The sequence below is a fragment of the Dasypus novemcinctus genome, chromosome 11 (genome assembly GCF_030445035.2).
Source record: "Dasypus novemcinctus isolate mDasNov1 chromosome 11, mDasNov1.1.hap2, whole genome shotgun sequence".
NCBI lineage: Eukaryota > Metazoa > Chordata > Mammalia > Cingulata > Dasypodidae > Dasypus > Dasypus novemcinctus.
This window is the reverse complement of record NC_080683.1, coordinates 105,556,005-105,570,130: the sequence shown is the minus strand read 5'-3', so window position 1 is coordinate 105,570,130 and position 14,126 is coordinate 105,556,005. Positions and strand designations below refer to the sequence as shown.

The window sequence follows — 14,126 nt, the reverse complement described above, 5'->3', positions numbered from 1 at the left end:
AGGCTATTGCATTCTATGTGCAAGTATTTTGTTGAGAATGTTTGCATCTATGTTTATTAGAGAAACTGAGCTCTAATTTTCTTTTCTTGTAATATCTTTATCTGGCTTTGGTATTAGGTTGATGTTGGGTTCATAACATGTGTTGAGTAATTTTCCTTCCTCTTCAATATTTTGGAAGAGTTTAAACAAGATTGGTGTTAATTCTTCTCAAAATGGTTAGTAGAATTCACATGTGAAGCCATCTGGTCCTGGACTTTTCTTTCTTGGGAGATTTTTGATGACTGTCTCAATCTTTTTAAATGTGACTGGTTTGTTGAGTTCTTGCATTTCTTGTAGAGTCAATGTAGAGCATGCATTTCTAGGAATTTGTCCATTTCTTCTAGGTCGTCTAGTTTGTTGGCATACAGGTTCTCATAATATCCTCTTATGATCTTTTTTATTTCTGTGGGTTCAGTCATAACTTCCTCCCTTTCATTTCTGATTTTATTTTTTACTTTGATATTCTAGCTAAGGGTTTGTCAATTTTATTGATCTTCTCAAAGAGCCAGCTTTTGGTTTTGTTGATTTTCTCTGTTGTTTTTTAGCTCTCAATTTCATTTATTTCCTCTAATCATTTTTATTTCTTTCCTTCTGATTGCTTTGGGATTAGTTTAGTATTCTCTTTCTATTTCCTCTAAGTGTTCAGTTAGCTTTTTTATTTTAGCTCTTTCTTCTAATATAGACATTTAGGGCTATAAATTTCCCTCTCATCACTGCCTTCACTGTATCACATAAGTTTTGACAAGTTGTGTTCTCATTTTCATTCATCTCAATATATTTACTAATTTCTCATACAATTTCTTCTTTGGCCCACCAATTGTTTAGAAGTGTGTTGTTTAGCCTCCACACATTTGCAAAATTTCCCCCTTCACAACTACTATTATTTCCAGTTTCATTCCATTGTTTTCTGAGGAGGTGCTTTGTGTAATTTCAATCTTTTTATATTTATGGAGAAGTGCCTTATGACCCAGCATATAGTCTATCCTGAAAAAAGATCTATGAGCACTTGAGAATAATGTGGGATGCAATGTTTGGTATATGTCTGTTTGGTCTAACTTGCTTATCATGTTTTTCTAGTTCTCTGTTTCCTTGTTCATCTTCTGTCTAGTTGTTCTCTTTAATGATGGGAGTGGGTATTGAAGTCTCCAGATATTTTTGTAGAGATGTCTATGTCTCTCAAGTTTTGCCAGAGTTTGGTTCATATATTTTGAGGTACCCTGGTTAGGCACATGGATATTTACAACTGTTAGTCCTTCCTGGTGAATTGTCCCTTTTATTAATATATATTGGTCTTCTACATCTCTTATAACTTTTTTGCATTAACGTCTGTTTTGTCCAATTTAGAATAGCTACCCCTGCTATTTTTTGGTTATTGTTTGCATGGAGTATCTTTTTCCAGCCTTTCAGTTGATTTGTATCCCTGGGTCTAAGTAGTAAGTCTCTTGTAGGCAGCATACGGATGGCTCATGATTTTTATCCATTCTGTCAGCCTATATATATTTTTTCTTAATTTAGCCTATTTTTTTGCCTGGGGAGTTTAATCCATTCACATTCAATGATATTAATTTAAATGTATTATTTACTCCCATCGTTTTACTTTTTGGCTTTCTTTTTTTTTTTTTTTTAAGATTTTTATTTATTTATTTCTCTCCCCTCCCCCCTCCCCCCGTTGTCTGTTCTCTGTGTCTATTTGCTGCTTTCTTCTTCTTTGTCCGCTTCTGTTGTTGTCAGCAGCACAGGAATCTGTGTTTCTTTTTGTTGTGTCATCTTGTTGTGTCAGCTCTCTGTGTGTGCGGCACCATTCCTGGGCAGGCTGCATTTTCTTTCGCGCTGGGCGGCTCTCCTTATGGGGCGCACTCCTTGCACGTGGGGCTTCCCTGTGCGGGGGACACCCCTTCGTGGCAGGGCACTCCTTGCGCGCATCAGCACTGCGCATGGGCCAGCTCCACACGGGTCAAGGAAGCCAGGGGTTTGTTCTGCGGACCTCCCATGTGGTAGACGGACACCCTAACCACTGGGCCAAGTCCGCCACCCTTCTTTGGCTTTCTTAAGTCATATCTTATTTTTATCTGTCTTTTTACTCTTTTGGTTATCCTTTCTGGTATTGTCTTCTATAGTCTCCTCTGCGCCTCTCTCTCCTGTCTTTTTCTTTTATGCTTTAAGGAGCCCTCTAATACTTTCTGCAAAGATGGATTTCTTTTTTACAAACTCTCTTAGTTTTTGTTTATTTGCGAATATTTTAAATTCACCTTCATATTTTAAGGACAACATTTTGCTGGATAAAGAATTCTCAGCTAGCAAGTCTTTTCTTTCGGTATCCTAATTATATCATATATATCATATATCGTCTTGCCACCATGGTTTCTGATAAGAAATACACACTAAGTCTTCCTGGATATCCCTTGTATTTGATGTTTTGCTTCTCCCTTGCTGCTCTCAGAATTTTCTATTTTGTATGTGTCTTGGGGGTCTATTCAAATTTATTCTGATTTGGGTATGCTGCCCTTCTTGGACATTCATTTCTTTGGAAATTCATTTCTTTCATGAGAGTTGGGAAATTTTCAGCTATTATTTTCTGAAATACTTTTTCTGCCCCATTTTTCTTTCTCTTCCCCTTCTGGAACACCCATGGTATGTATGTTGCTGCACTTTGTGTTATCTTTCATCTGCCTGAGCCCCTGGTTAATTTTTTTCTATTCTTTTCTCTCTCTGTTCTTCTCTCTCTTCAATTTATGCTGTTTTGTATTCTGCATCACTTATTCTTTGTTTTATCATTTCAAGTCTTCTGTTGTATGTCTCTAATGTGTTTTTTATCTCACCTATTGTATCTGTCATTCCTGTAAACTCTGTTGTTTATTTTTTTTTAAAGATTTATTTTTTATTTATTTCTCTCCCATTCCCACCCCCCCATCCCCAGTTATCTGCTCTCTGTGTCCATTCCCTGTGTGTTCTTCTGTGACTGCTTCTATCCTTATCAGCGGTACTGGGAATCTGTATTTCTTTTTGTTGCGTCATCTTGTTGTGTGCAGCGCCATTCTTGGGCAGGCTACATTTTCTTTCGCGCTGGGTGGCTCCCCCCATGGGGTGCACTCCTTGTGCGTGGGGCTCCCCTACAAGGGGGACACCCCTGCATAGCACGGCACTCCTTGCATACATCAGCACTGCACGTGGGCCAGGTCCACGAGGGTCAAGGAGGCCTGGGGTTTGAACTGTAGACCTCCCGTGTGGTAGGCAGACGCCCTATCCATTGGGTCAAGTCTGCTTCCCCTATTTATTTTTCTATTTGGGTTTTCAGATTTTTCTTTTTGCTTGCCCAGTGTCTTCTTGATGTCCTTTATCTCTTTAGCCATATTGTCTTTCAACTCATTGATTTGATTTGGGATATTTGCATGAGCCTCATTGATTAGTTGTCTCAAATCCTATGTCTCATCTGGGGCTTTGGTATATTCCTTTCCTCGGGCCAGTTCTTCCATTTTCTTAGTATGGCTTGTAATTTTTTCTGATGTCTAGGTATCTGATTATGATGGTGAGTTTACTCTGATGCTCAAGTTCTCTCTCTTGAATAGGGATTTAGTGGTAGGAGACTGTGTGTTACTGCCATTCTTTGATTTTTGGTTCAGTTCTAGATTTTTAGGTTTGTTCTTGTTGGTTGCTCAAATATGGGCCATGGACCCATAATGGGTTGCACATCCGCTTCCAAGTGCATTGGGGAGGGAGGATGTTAAGGCCATGAAAAGCCTCCATTGCTTAGTTTTGATTTCCTCACATGCATTTCCTTGGTTCACCAGAAGATGGTGCTCTTTGGCAGTCCTCTCAGTTTAAACCCTGGTAGGTGTGTGTTTGCTGTAACAATGTGACAGATGATCCTGCCTAGAGGTTATTCAGAGCCTAGCAAAACAAACTTTCTCAGAGACTGTTCTCCAACCTTTGCCAGTAGCCCCTTCCCTTTTCCTGGGTAGGAAATAATTCCACTCCCCTCTGTGTCCTCAACAACCAGTCCTGATCAGTAGGCAGGGTGATTAAGAGGGTCAGATCTCTTTAGTCACCATCGGTCTCCTAAGGCAAACAATAGTGCAGCTCTACCCCACCTGGAAGAGCTTGTGGAACACAGCAGAACAAATTAGTTGGTCAAAAGCTGAATCAAACTTAGGCTATATCCCTCTACCTTCCATTTCCTGGGGAGGTGGATTTCTGTGGCTCCTTCTGTCCGTATTCATTGGCCAGAGGCTAGAGAATTCAAAGCTGTCTGCTCCCAGCTTCTACTCACAGTTTTTCCGTGGAGGTTCTTTTCCTGTAACCCTCTGTCTTCTAGGTGATGTCCAGCCTTCCCCTGGTATCCTAAACCCTAAAACATTTTTTCCCCAGACTATTTATGCCTATCCTTTAGCTACTTTTCTGGGACAGAAGTGAGTCCTGTGTCTCTCTAATCTGCCATCTTCCCAGAAATTTTCTTTTATTTCTCTAATATTAATTTATTTCAGGGTTCTTACAGCATTAATATATAACCAATATCTTGAAGGGGTCCATATTATTTAATTATCTTTACTCACATAAACAATACTTTTTTTCTTATAATTTCTCTAATTGTAGAAATATTGTATTATATGTATGTCCTCCAACTTGAAGCTTAATTCCATATCTTTATCTTTTCCTTATCTATCCGGTTTTACCCCTCTATACTACACAATCCATGAACAGACAATAGCAAAAAATAATATTAATAAATTCAAGTTTGAAGAGATAATATTCATCTTAATTTAGAATGTGCCAGACATTGTTCTTGGTACTTTACATACATAAACTCATTTAACTTCACAGTAAGCCATGAGGTAGGTGCTATTGTTATTCCCATTGAATAGAAACAGGCATAGAGGAAAACAGCCATGATGTGGTAGAGCTGGGACTTGAATCTAGGCAGGGACTGAAAGAGTTTATTTGATCCAATTTTTCATTTTACCAACTAGAGAAACAGATATGACAAGGTTAAATGACTTGCTCAAATACCTTGTTAGAGAAAGAAATGGGATCTGAACACAGGTGTTTCCTGGTCCATAAAAGCATTTAATTTAGATAAAGTAATTCTTACTTCTTTAGTAGCTCATGGCAAATATTTAGAATATGCTATATTATATCTATCTATCTATCTATCTATCTGTCTGTCTATCTATCTATCTATCTATCTATCTATCTATCTATCTATCTATCTATCATCTATCCATCCACTCCTAAGGCATGAATAAATCAACAGGGATCCCACTAAAATGCCCCACAAGGCTTCACCCCATTTTTTACTCACACTCACAGTCTTTGCCATCTCAGTGAATGACTCCATCCTTTCTTCTTCTTCTTTTTTAAAGATTTATTTCATTTATTTCTCTCCCCTTCCCTCCCTGCCCGCCGCCCCCGCCCTGTTGTCTGCTCTCTCTGTCCATTCACTGTGTGTTCTTCTGCATCTGCTTGCAATATCAGGCGGCCCTGGGAAACTGTGTCTCTTTTTTGTTGCATCACCTTGCTTCATCAGCTCTTCATCAGGTTTGTGGCACCACTCCTGGGTGGGCTGTGCTTTTTTCATGTGGGGCGGCTCTCCTTACCAGATGCACTCCTTGCGCATGGGGCACCCCTATGTGGGGGCGCCCCTGCATGGCACAGCACTCCTTGCATGCGGCAGCACTGCGCATGGGCCAGCTTACCATGTGGGTCAGGAGGACCTGGGGATCGAAACTTGGACCCTCCATATGGTATGACGGACGCTCTATCAGTTGAGCCACATCTGCTTCCCTCCATTCTTTTTTATCCAAACTCATGTTTAATTCTTCTAAAGAGAAGAATTCTCTTTATGCCCCATATTCCTTCCTTCAAAATACATCTAAAATCTGACCATTTAATATCTCTACTACAACCTACATCATCTGTTGTTCGTATTATTACAATAGTCCAGGAACTGGTCTTCTTGCTTCTGTCTTTGCTTTCTTTTAAGTCTATTTTCAACAAAGTCAAAGGAAGGGTATTAAAAAGGAAGTCAGATCATATCATTATTCACACCTCACCGACTATTCACTTAGCTTTGTGTTTCTCGAAAACTACACAAGCTTCTATCCTCAACAGTCTTTGCAGTCACTATTTCCTTTGCTAAGAAAACCCTTCCCAAAATAGACTGCTTAAATGTCATCTTTTCAGTCATCCCCAATATTTTCTATTCCTTCCTTTACTTTTTCTTTCATACTTCTCACCATGTAATGGAAGAAGTATTTTACTTATTCATCTGTACTACATGTCTCCCCTCTCTAGAATGCAAGTCTCAAGAGGGCAGGAATTTGTGTTCTGTTTTGTATCTCAAGTGCCAAGAACAGTGCCTGCCACATTTTGGAGAGGCCCTCTGTAAATACATATTGAATGAATGAATACATGCATATACATGCAATATATGTATGTGTATATATATGCATTTATACTTTTGTATTGAAAATATATAAATTAATAAAAAGTGAGCTTCTTGGCAATTGTCATCAACAACATATAAAAAGAATAAATGAATGTATGGAATAGTATACACCTTACCTCCATCAGCCACCTGAAGAAGATAATGATGAGTTTCTATCTGAATAATGCATAATAAAAGCATTCAAAAGTGTTAGGAGTCGTGTGCCAAAGGCTGCTGTGTTAGTCAGGAATCTCTAGGGAAACAGAATCAATAGGAGATATCTTTAAATAGTATGATTTTACGAGAGTCTCTTCTGAGACTGAGGATGCACAAGTCCAGGTTCTGCAGGCAGGTTGCAAGCCAGGGACTCTGATGACAGTCTAATGAAAGTCCTTGATGAGTTTCAGGGAGATGTTGGCTGTCCAAAGACGAGCTTGGAAGTTCTCTTTGAATGCTGAAATCACTTCCCCTTTTAAGGCATTCAACTGATTAGATAAAGCGTCACTCATTGTTGATGGCAATCTCCCTGGTTGATGTAGATGTAATCAGCCATCTGTGCAGTAAACTCACTGAAGACTAAAGCCCATAAATGTCCTTGTATTACAATTAGCCCAGTGTTTGCTTGACCAAACAGCTGGGCACAATTACCTTGCCAAGTTAACACATTAGCCTAACTATCACAGTCCACCCTTGTCAACTCAGCAACTGTACACATTACTTTAAAGCATAAACAGACTTGCATATATATATATTTGCCCTAACAATGTTCAACTCTCCTGTGTAGAATCAGAAAGGGATTAATTCCCTACAGAATAGGGTGCAAGTCCTTGGGTAATATTCACTCTTAAACTTGACAGGAAGAAAACAAAGAAATTATTTTTGTGTACATATACAATGATACTCATAGTGAAAGAAGGAAGAAAGATTCATGACTATTACAGCCCTCATTTCTGTAACTGGTCATGTGGTCAAAGTTCATATTTATCACTACACTCTTCCACTACTCATTCCATGTTCCTGTTACCCACAGCAAGCACTTCAGCTGGCTCGGTTCTTTGCATGGTGGGGTGACCCAAACGTTCATTCCTGAAGATTCCAGGACATTGTTATTTCTGCTTAGATTGGGTTGCTGTAATTTTATGTTAACTTTAATCACATTAGCCTAACCATCACAGCTGCCAATGCAAAAATACCAGAAATGCATTGATTTTTATAATGGGGGTTTATTGTAGTAAAAGCTTACAGTTCTGAGGCTGCTAAAATGTCCAAATCAAGGTATTATCAGGGATATTTTCTCACCAAAGGTCAGCTGCTGGTCAGATTCTGGACTTCTGCCACATGGCAAGGCAAAATGGTGGTTTCTTCTCACTTCAGGTCTACTCCACAGAGTCCTGCCTCTTGCCTCTCAGCCTCTTGGTGTTTCTCTTGGCCTTTCTCTCAGCCTCTCAGGGGTTCTCTGTCTTCTTGCAGTCTTCTTTCTCACATGGCAGAGTTTAAATGATGGCTGTTTTTCTCTATGCATTTTTGCTTTCAGTTCTGCACTTATATAAGCTTCCAGCAAGAGGGCAGATACCCAACCTGCACTACACTTCACTGACATAGTGCAATCCTTTAGGGTTTAGTGCTTCAAAGATTCTAAGATGATCTAATAAAAAAGTGATCTAATCCAAAGATCCCTTAATACAGGGTCCCACACCCATAAGAATGTATTAATTTAAGAACATGATCTTTTCTGGGATTTGCAAAACTTCAAATTGCCACAGGAGTGTTTTCAAATAATTGGTTTCAAGGAATTGCTAAAATGCCAAAACTCAAATTATTTGCTTAAAGAAATAATTCAGAGCCTAACAGATACAAGATATCTTTGGAGTATTATTGTCACTCACATTTTATTTTGCTTTATTGAATCAAAGATAATAGAGTTGTAGCAGACTGCAAGGTATTGCCTATTATTTGTAATCCTTATCTAGTTCCTTGTAAAACATTTGCATGAATACCACACATCTGCTCTGGGCACCCTCTCTTTCCCATACCCAAAAATGTCTGGCATTATTTGTTTTACTTAGTGATCATCCTATTATTTTTCTTTAGTATCTGAAGATATCTATGAAAATATGCATGAGAAAATTGTTATACCTGTTACAGTGGGAAATACGTTGAAACCATGGTGTAAGCTAGGGCAGTAGTTTTGAAATGCTTTGTTGAGGAACCTATGGAAGTGAATACTATTTTCATAATAATGCTAAATATCTACTTGTTTTGCTCACTCTCATTCTTGATTGTACAGTGGATATTTCCAAGGGCTAAATGATGTGTTAATAAACAGCAGTTTTACTAGAGAAAAAGATATGAGAATCCTGCTGTTTTTATTAAGCCAAGTATTAAAGAGATTTGCAAAATGTAAAATAATGCTGCCCTTTCCCATAAATTATTTTTGTTTGGAGATATATATGATTCTTCAAAAATATATTATTTATGTAACTATGTTAACAATTAATGAGCTTATTGCTTTTTAAATGAATTAATATATATTTTAAACACTTCTTGTTTTTTTTTCAAATTTCATAAATATTGATAGATTAACCCATATAAACAAAAGCTCTTTGTGGTCCTCTATACACTTTAATATTCTATCATTTTAAGCTGTGTCTTTCCACATGCCACTATCATCTGATAGCCATGGATACAACTTTTTCATGTGTCTGGAATCAGAACAAACCAGATTCAGAAATGCCCTAGTCATTACAGCTAGGAAATGGATAGAAATAAAACCAAGGGGCAGTTTTGGAAAACAAACTTTTCCATTTCGATTGAAGGACTTGCTCTAAGAGCTGATGTGTAACTTGGTGTCTGTCCTAGCACTTGTTCTTGTTCTACTCCCAGTAATCAAATAATATATACATCTCTAGTAGAACACTTCTATAAATAATATTATACTAGCCAGTTTTGGTTGTGTTTTTCTTTTACCTAATGTGAAAATAAATAGTTTCTTTGACTAGTTCTTGATATTCCCACTGAAGCCCCAGAAGTGTACAACTGAATTAGGACAAGTATATACCTGAGAAATAGCCTGACACAAAACAGCCACTGAGTTTAATTTTATAGTTTGACTACTAAGTCAAGCATGACTTTCCTAGCCCTGGTTGTATGTGTACTTGAAGTACTTATTGATTTGTAGATGTCTTATGTTGAAAATATTACCTATTATATTGATATTATTTCCAAAGTTCATGCTTCTTTCATTAAAACACACGGTCTTCCTTTGAGCACAGTACTGAGAAAAAGGAATAAATGCTCATTTTTAGTTTTTGACAGAGGAGTCTATTTTCATTTTTTTTGTTTGTTTGTTTGTTTTTAGGAGGTACAAGGGATCAAACCCGGGACCTTGTACATGGGAAGCAGGCACTCTCCAATGAGCTATACCCTCTACCCAAAGTTTATTTTGAGCTAGATTATTATTTTAATAAAATAGTAACCTAAAAATGCATATTCTCATATAAGGGAAACAGCTTACAATCATAAAGGCAACAAATATGCTTTGCAATACCACCTTCCCCTCAAAATGGAGGAGATCATTTAGTTAATCAATTGTAATTGGTTCTATAATCATACTATTGGTATTTGTTTATTTATAGAATTGTATACATAGCAAATACCAGTTTAGTACAATTATCACCTAAAAACTTGAAATACTTTCTCAGAAGTGTATCAATCCATTTGCAAAATAGGAACCACTCTAAATATTTAAAACAAAGAGAATTTAATATGATGAATTCTTTGCAAAAGTATTAGAAAACTTGGAGGAGCAAAAATAGAAAGAGGAGGATACCCAGAAATCAGATACTGCAGAAAGTCACTAGCTGTCCTAACACTGGGGAACAAATGGGTTTAATGGTGTTCCCAGAAGGCCTATGCATTTCCTGCTGAGCCTGCTGAAACACTTCTACTGTTGGAACCACTGCAAGAGGGAGCCTGGAGCCCATAGGCTCACTGAAGCTGCAGGAAGCCCAGGAATCCTGGCCACTGGCAGTTGCTAACACTGCCAGTGCCAGAAACAGGAAGACATGGTCTTTGGTCTCCCACTTTCATTTGCATGTACGTACCTCTGATTGGCAGAACCAAACAAGAAAATGTCAATGGATTCTGGAAAATAACCTGTTCCTGTTCCCTTAGCTATAAAGAAAAGGAAGTGTCAATGTGGAGTTGAGAACCAACAGACAAGGATCTCACAGAAGTTTGAGAATGGTTTATTATATTACAAGCTCATGGTGATAGGTTTTCTGAACTATGGAAAAATTAGAATATTTGATTGCCTATTATTTTTTAAGCAAATGTCAATTCTTCACAGCCATGATCACAGGTCCATGGAAACCATTAGCATATTTTCCTGCAAGACACCTGAAGCTCAGAGAGTTTAGGAATATCTATAGGGCTCACAGGTAATCCAGGGTAGAATCCGGGTGGACAGAGAGAGCCTGACTGAGGAGCAGTATGGACATGGGTCAGTAAAGGTCTGTGAAGGCATGTTGGGTCCTGGGATTGGCAGTGCTGGGATTGGGCATGCTGTTGAGCATCTCAACACTTCAGTTGTCTTAGATGTAGCCATAAAACAGGGATAAATTATCATCTCTATTCATTGATTTGATATGAAGTTAAAGATACATGCTTAGCCACGCTTGAAAAAACTTAATTATTATTTTTATATTATCTGACCTAAATTCTATGCGAGGTTCACTTGGGCCTCTCATTTCATCTACTAGGCAATAAAAATAAGCACTCATAGTTTCATAACTTTTTGGATGGTATTGCCTTTTGGCGGTATGATAGATTGAATTATGTACCCCAGCAAAGACATGTTCTTAATCTTATCCACATTCCTCTGGTGTGAGGCATGTGTAAATAGGACCTTTCAAAGATGTTATTTTTTATTTAAGCTGTGGCCCAACTGAAACAGAGTGGACCTTAATCAGGATTTCTGAGGTCCTTTATAAGCAGAAGGAATTTGGACACATTCAGTCAGAGAAAGCCAAGAAGGAAGAAGCAGGAAACCAGAAGGGCAGACCTGAGGAGAGAGGGAGATCACCTGGGGATGGGAGACAGAGATGCAAGTCAAGGAAGCCCAAGGACTGTGGCAACCCAGGACAAGAATATGACTGACTTCTGCGAGAAAGCATGGCCCTGCTGGTGCTTTGATTTTGGACTTATGGCCTCAGAAACGGTTGGAGAGGATGTGGAGAAATAAGAGTGCTTTTTCACTGTTGGTGGGGGTGAAGAATGGTGCAGCTGCTGTGGAAGACAGTTTGGTGGTTCCTCAGGAAGTTAAATATAGATTTGCCTCACAATCTGGCAATCCCACTCTTAGTATTTACTCAGAGAAACGAAAAGCAGGGTCATGGATGGACATCTGCACATCCGTGTTCATAGTGGCAGGGAAACAACCCAGGCGTCCATCAACAGATGAATTGATAAACAAAATGTGATATAAATATAGGATGGGATATTATTCAGCTGTTAAGAAAAAATGAAGTCGTGATGCATATGACAACATGGATGAACCTTGAGGACAGTATGTTGAGTGAAACAAACTAGACACAAAAGGACAAATATTATATAATCTCATTAATATATTCTAAATATAATGAGCAAAGTCATAGAGTTAATAGCTATAAGTTTGATCACCAGAAGATAGAATGAAGGCTAGAGAATGGGGGGGCAGAACCTTATTTGTACAACATTTGTATTAAGGCTGATTGTGAATGTTACTTTTAATATGTTTTCCTTTACAAAAAAAAGACTTCTGCATTCTCCTACCTAAAACATATCCTCCCCAATTACTCTCTAAATCCTTCACTTATTATATTGTTCTCTACAACATTTATCTATGTATATTTCCTTTCTCTTTGGACTTAGACTTTCAAGGTCATTGGATTTATTACTATTTATTTGAGGGAAGTCCAGAAGATGGTCTCCAATCACAGGATCAGGTAGTTGAGAGAGTGAATCTTCTCCCACTTGGCTACTAGCTAGAACCATTATGTCAGGAGAATAAAATTGATCATACATAGGTGTTCTTTGACAAGTGTTAATAATAAATAGTAGCTCAATGTAGCATCTTTTCTGCCACATTTGCTCAAAACCGTCAGCAAGTTCTTATATTTTTAATTTCTTCAGAACCTTGATATTTCAAGAAACCATTTCCAGCACGTCCAGTCATATAAATAAGAATATTGCAGAAAGAACACTACGTGTTCTTCCAATTGAACACTACGTGTTCTTCCTAGGAACACTACGTGATCCTTCCAATTAAGACCCATAAAAAATTCCCCACGATTACCTCATAGCTTCTATAATGCACTAACACATCATCTCCATACACATTTAGCTCCATATTCTTGTGACTAAACACTTAAGCTGGTTTGGGATTTCCAGGGCTACATGCCATATCATCTGCAAGCATTAGAACAGTGTGATGGCCAGGAATACCTAGTCTCTCGATGCTTCGACAAACAGAAAGTGTGTTTGCAACATGTTGATAATTAAACCAGAATCGGGATGTGCATGACAAAAGGGCCCACTTGTATATATGGTCACTTCTAAAGAATTGTTCTCCTTGATCCTCAATCTGTCTAGTGACCAAGCTGCGAAGGACAATAGCTGCAGCCCGGCAAAGGGAGTAGCTGTGTGTCATTATTACCCAATGCATGTACAACAGGGGCATGCAGTTGTATCAATAAGAGCCTTAAATAAATAAAATAATTTTTTAGGAAAATAAAAATGACTTTACTTTGAAGTGAAAATTTCACATAAAAATTTCACAGGGATATTGTTGGAAATGGACAAGGTTATTCTTAAGTTGCAGAAAATAAATAGTGGTGAAAGCTTTGGAAAACAATACCAATGAGGGGAAACTGGCTTCTAAATAGATGAGAGTAATTTTTCATATAAATGCTTTTGAAAAGAATAGTTAAAATCATTACATGGAATTTATTATAAAACTAATGTGAAATTGATAGACGTATGTACAGATCAATGGGACAGCTGCTGGTATAAGTGTATAGTGTTTGATAAAGGAAAGATAAAATCTTAACAAGAACGGGTATAGTTTTCAAAAAACAGTTTTGTGTCAAAAATCGTCTCCTTGGAGAAAAACTCTATTAGAGCCACCTCTTCTGTCATAAACCACAGCTTGTAAACTGTTCACCCTAGTATCTGGGCCACAAATAAATATTGTTGATTGCATGATAATATAAAAATCAGAAAATTTTCCAAAAAAACTTAAGGTTAAAAAAAATCGGGGAAAAAAATGTAAATCAGAAGATACAACAGCACTGGACTCTCATTCCCAGATGGCAGCAATTGGCAGAAACAGAGTCATGGTGGCCCCCTGGTGTGCTGAGAGTTGGCACAAGTCTCCCTGCCTCCTGTGGTCTTATACAGGCTTATCTAACGCGTGGTTCAGCTCCTGTAGCCATCTGAGATTTAAAATTCCAGATGGATCAGGAATGAGACAGACAGTAAAGACAGAACACATATCAAAAGAAAACACAGGTGAAGAGTTAACTGATTCTTGCCATTTTGACCACGAACAACTCTTAGGTTATTTTTAAAAAAAATAGCAGTAGCATCCAAAGGGTAGAGATGGGTGAGGATTAATTACTTCCCTATA

General features: G+C 38.0%; 1 pseudogene; it reads right to left on the bottom strand.

Annotated features, from left to right (window-relative positions):
- Positions 1-12,307: 12,307 nt before the first annotated feature.
- On the bottom strand, positions 12,308-13,148 carry LOC101420164 (GPI-anchor transamidase pseudogene; annotated as a pseudogene).
- Between the last annotated feature and the right edge of the window lie 978 nt (positions 13,149-14,126).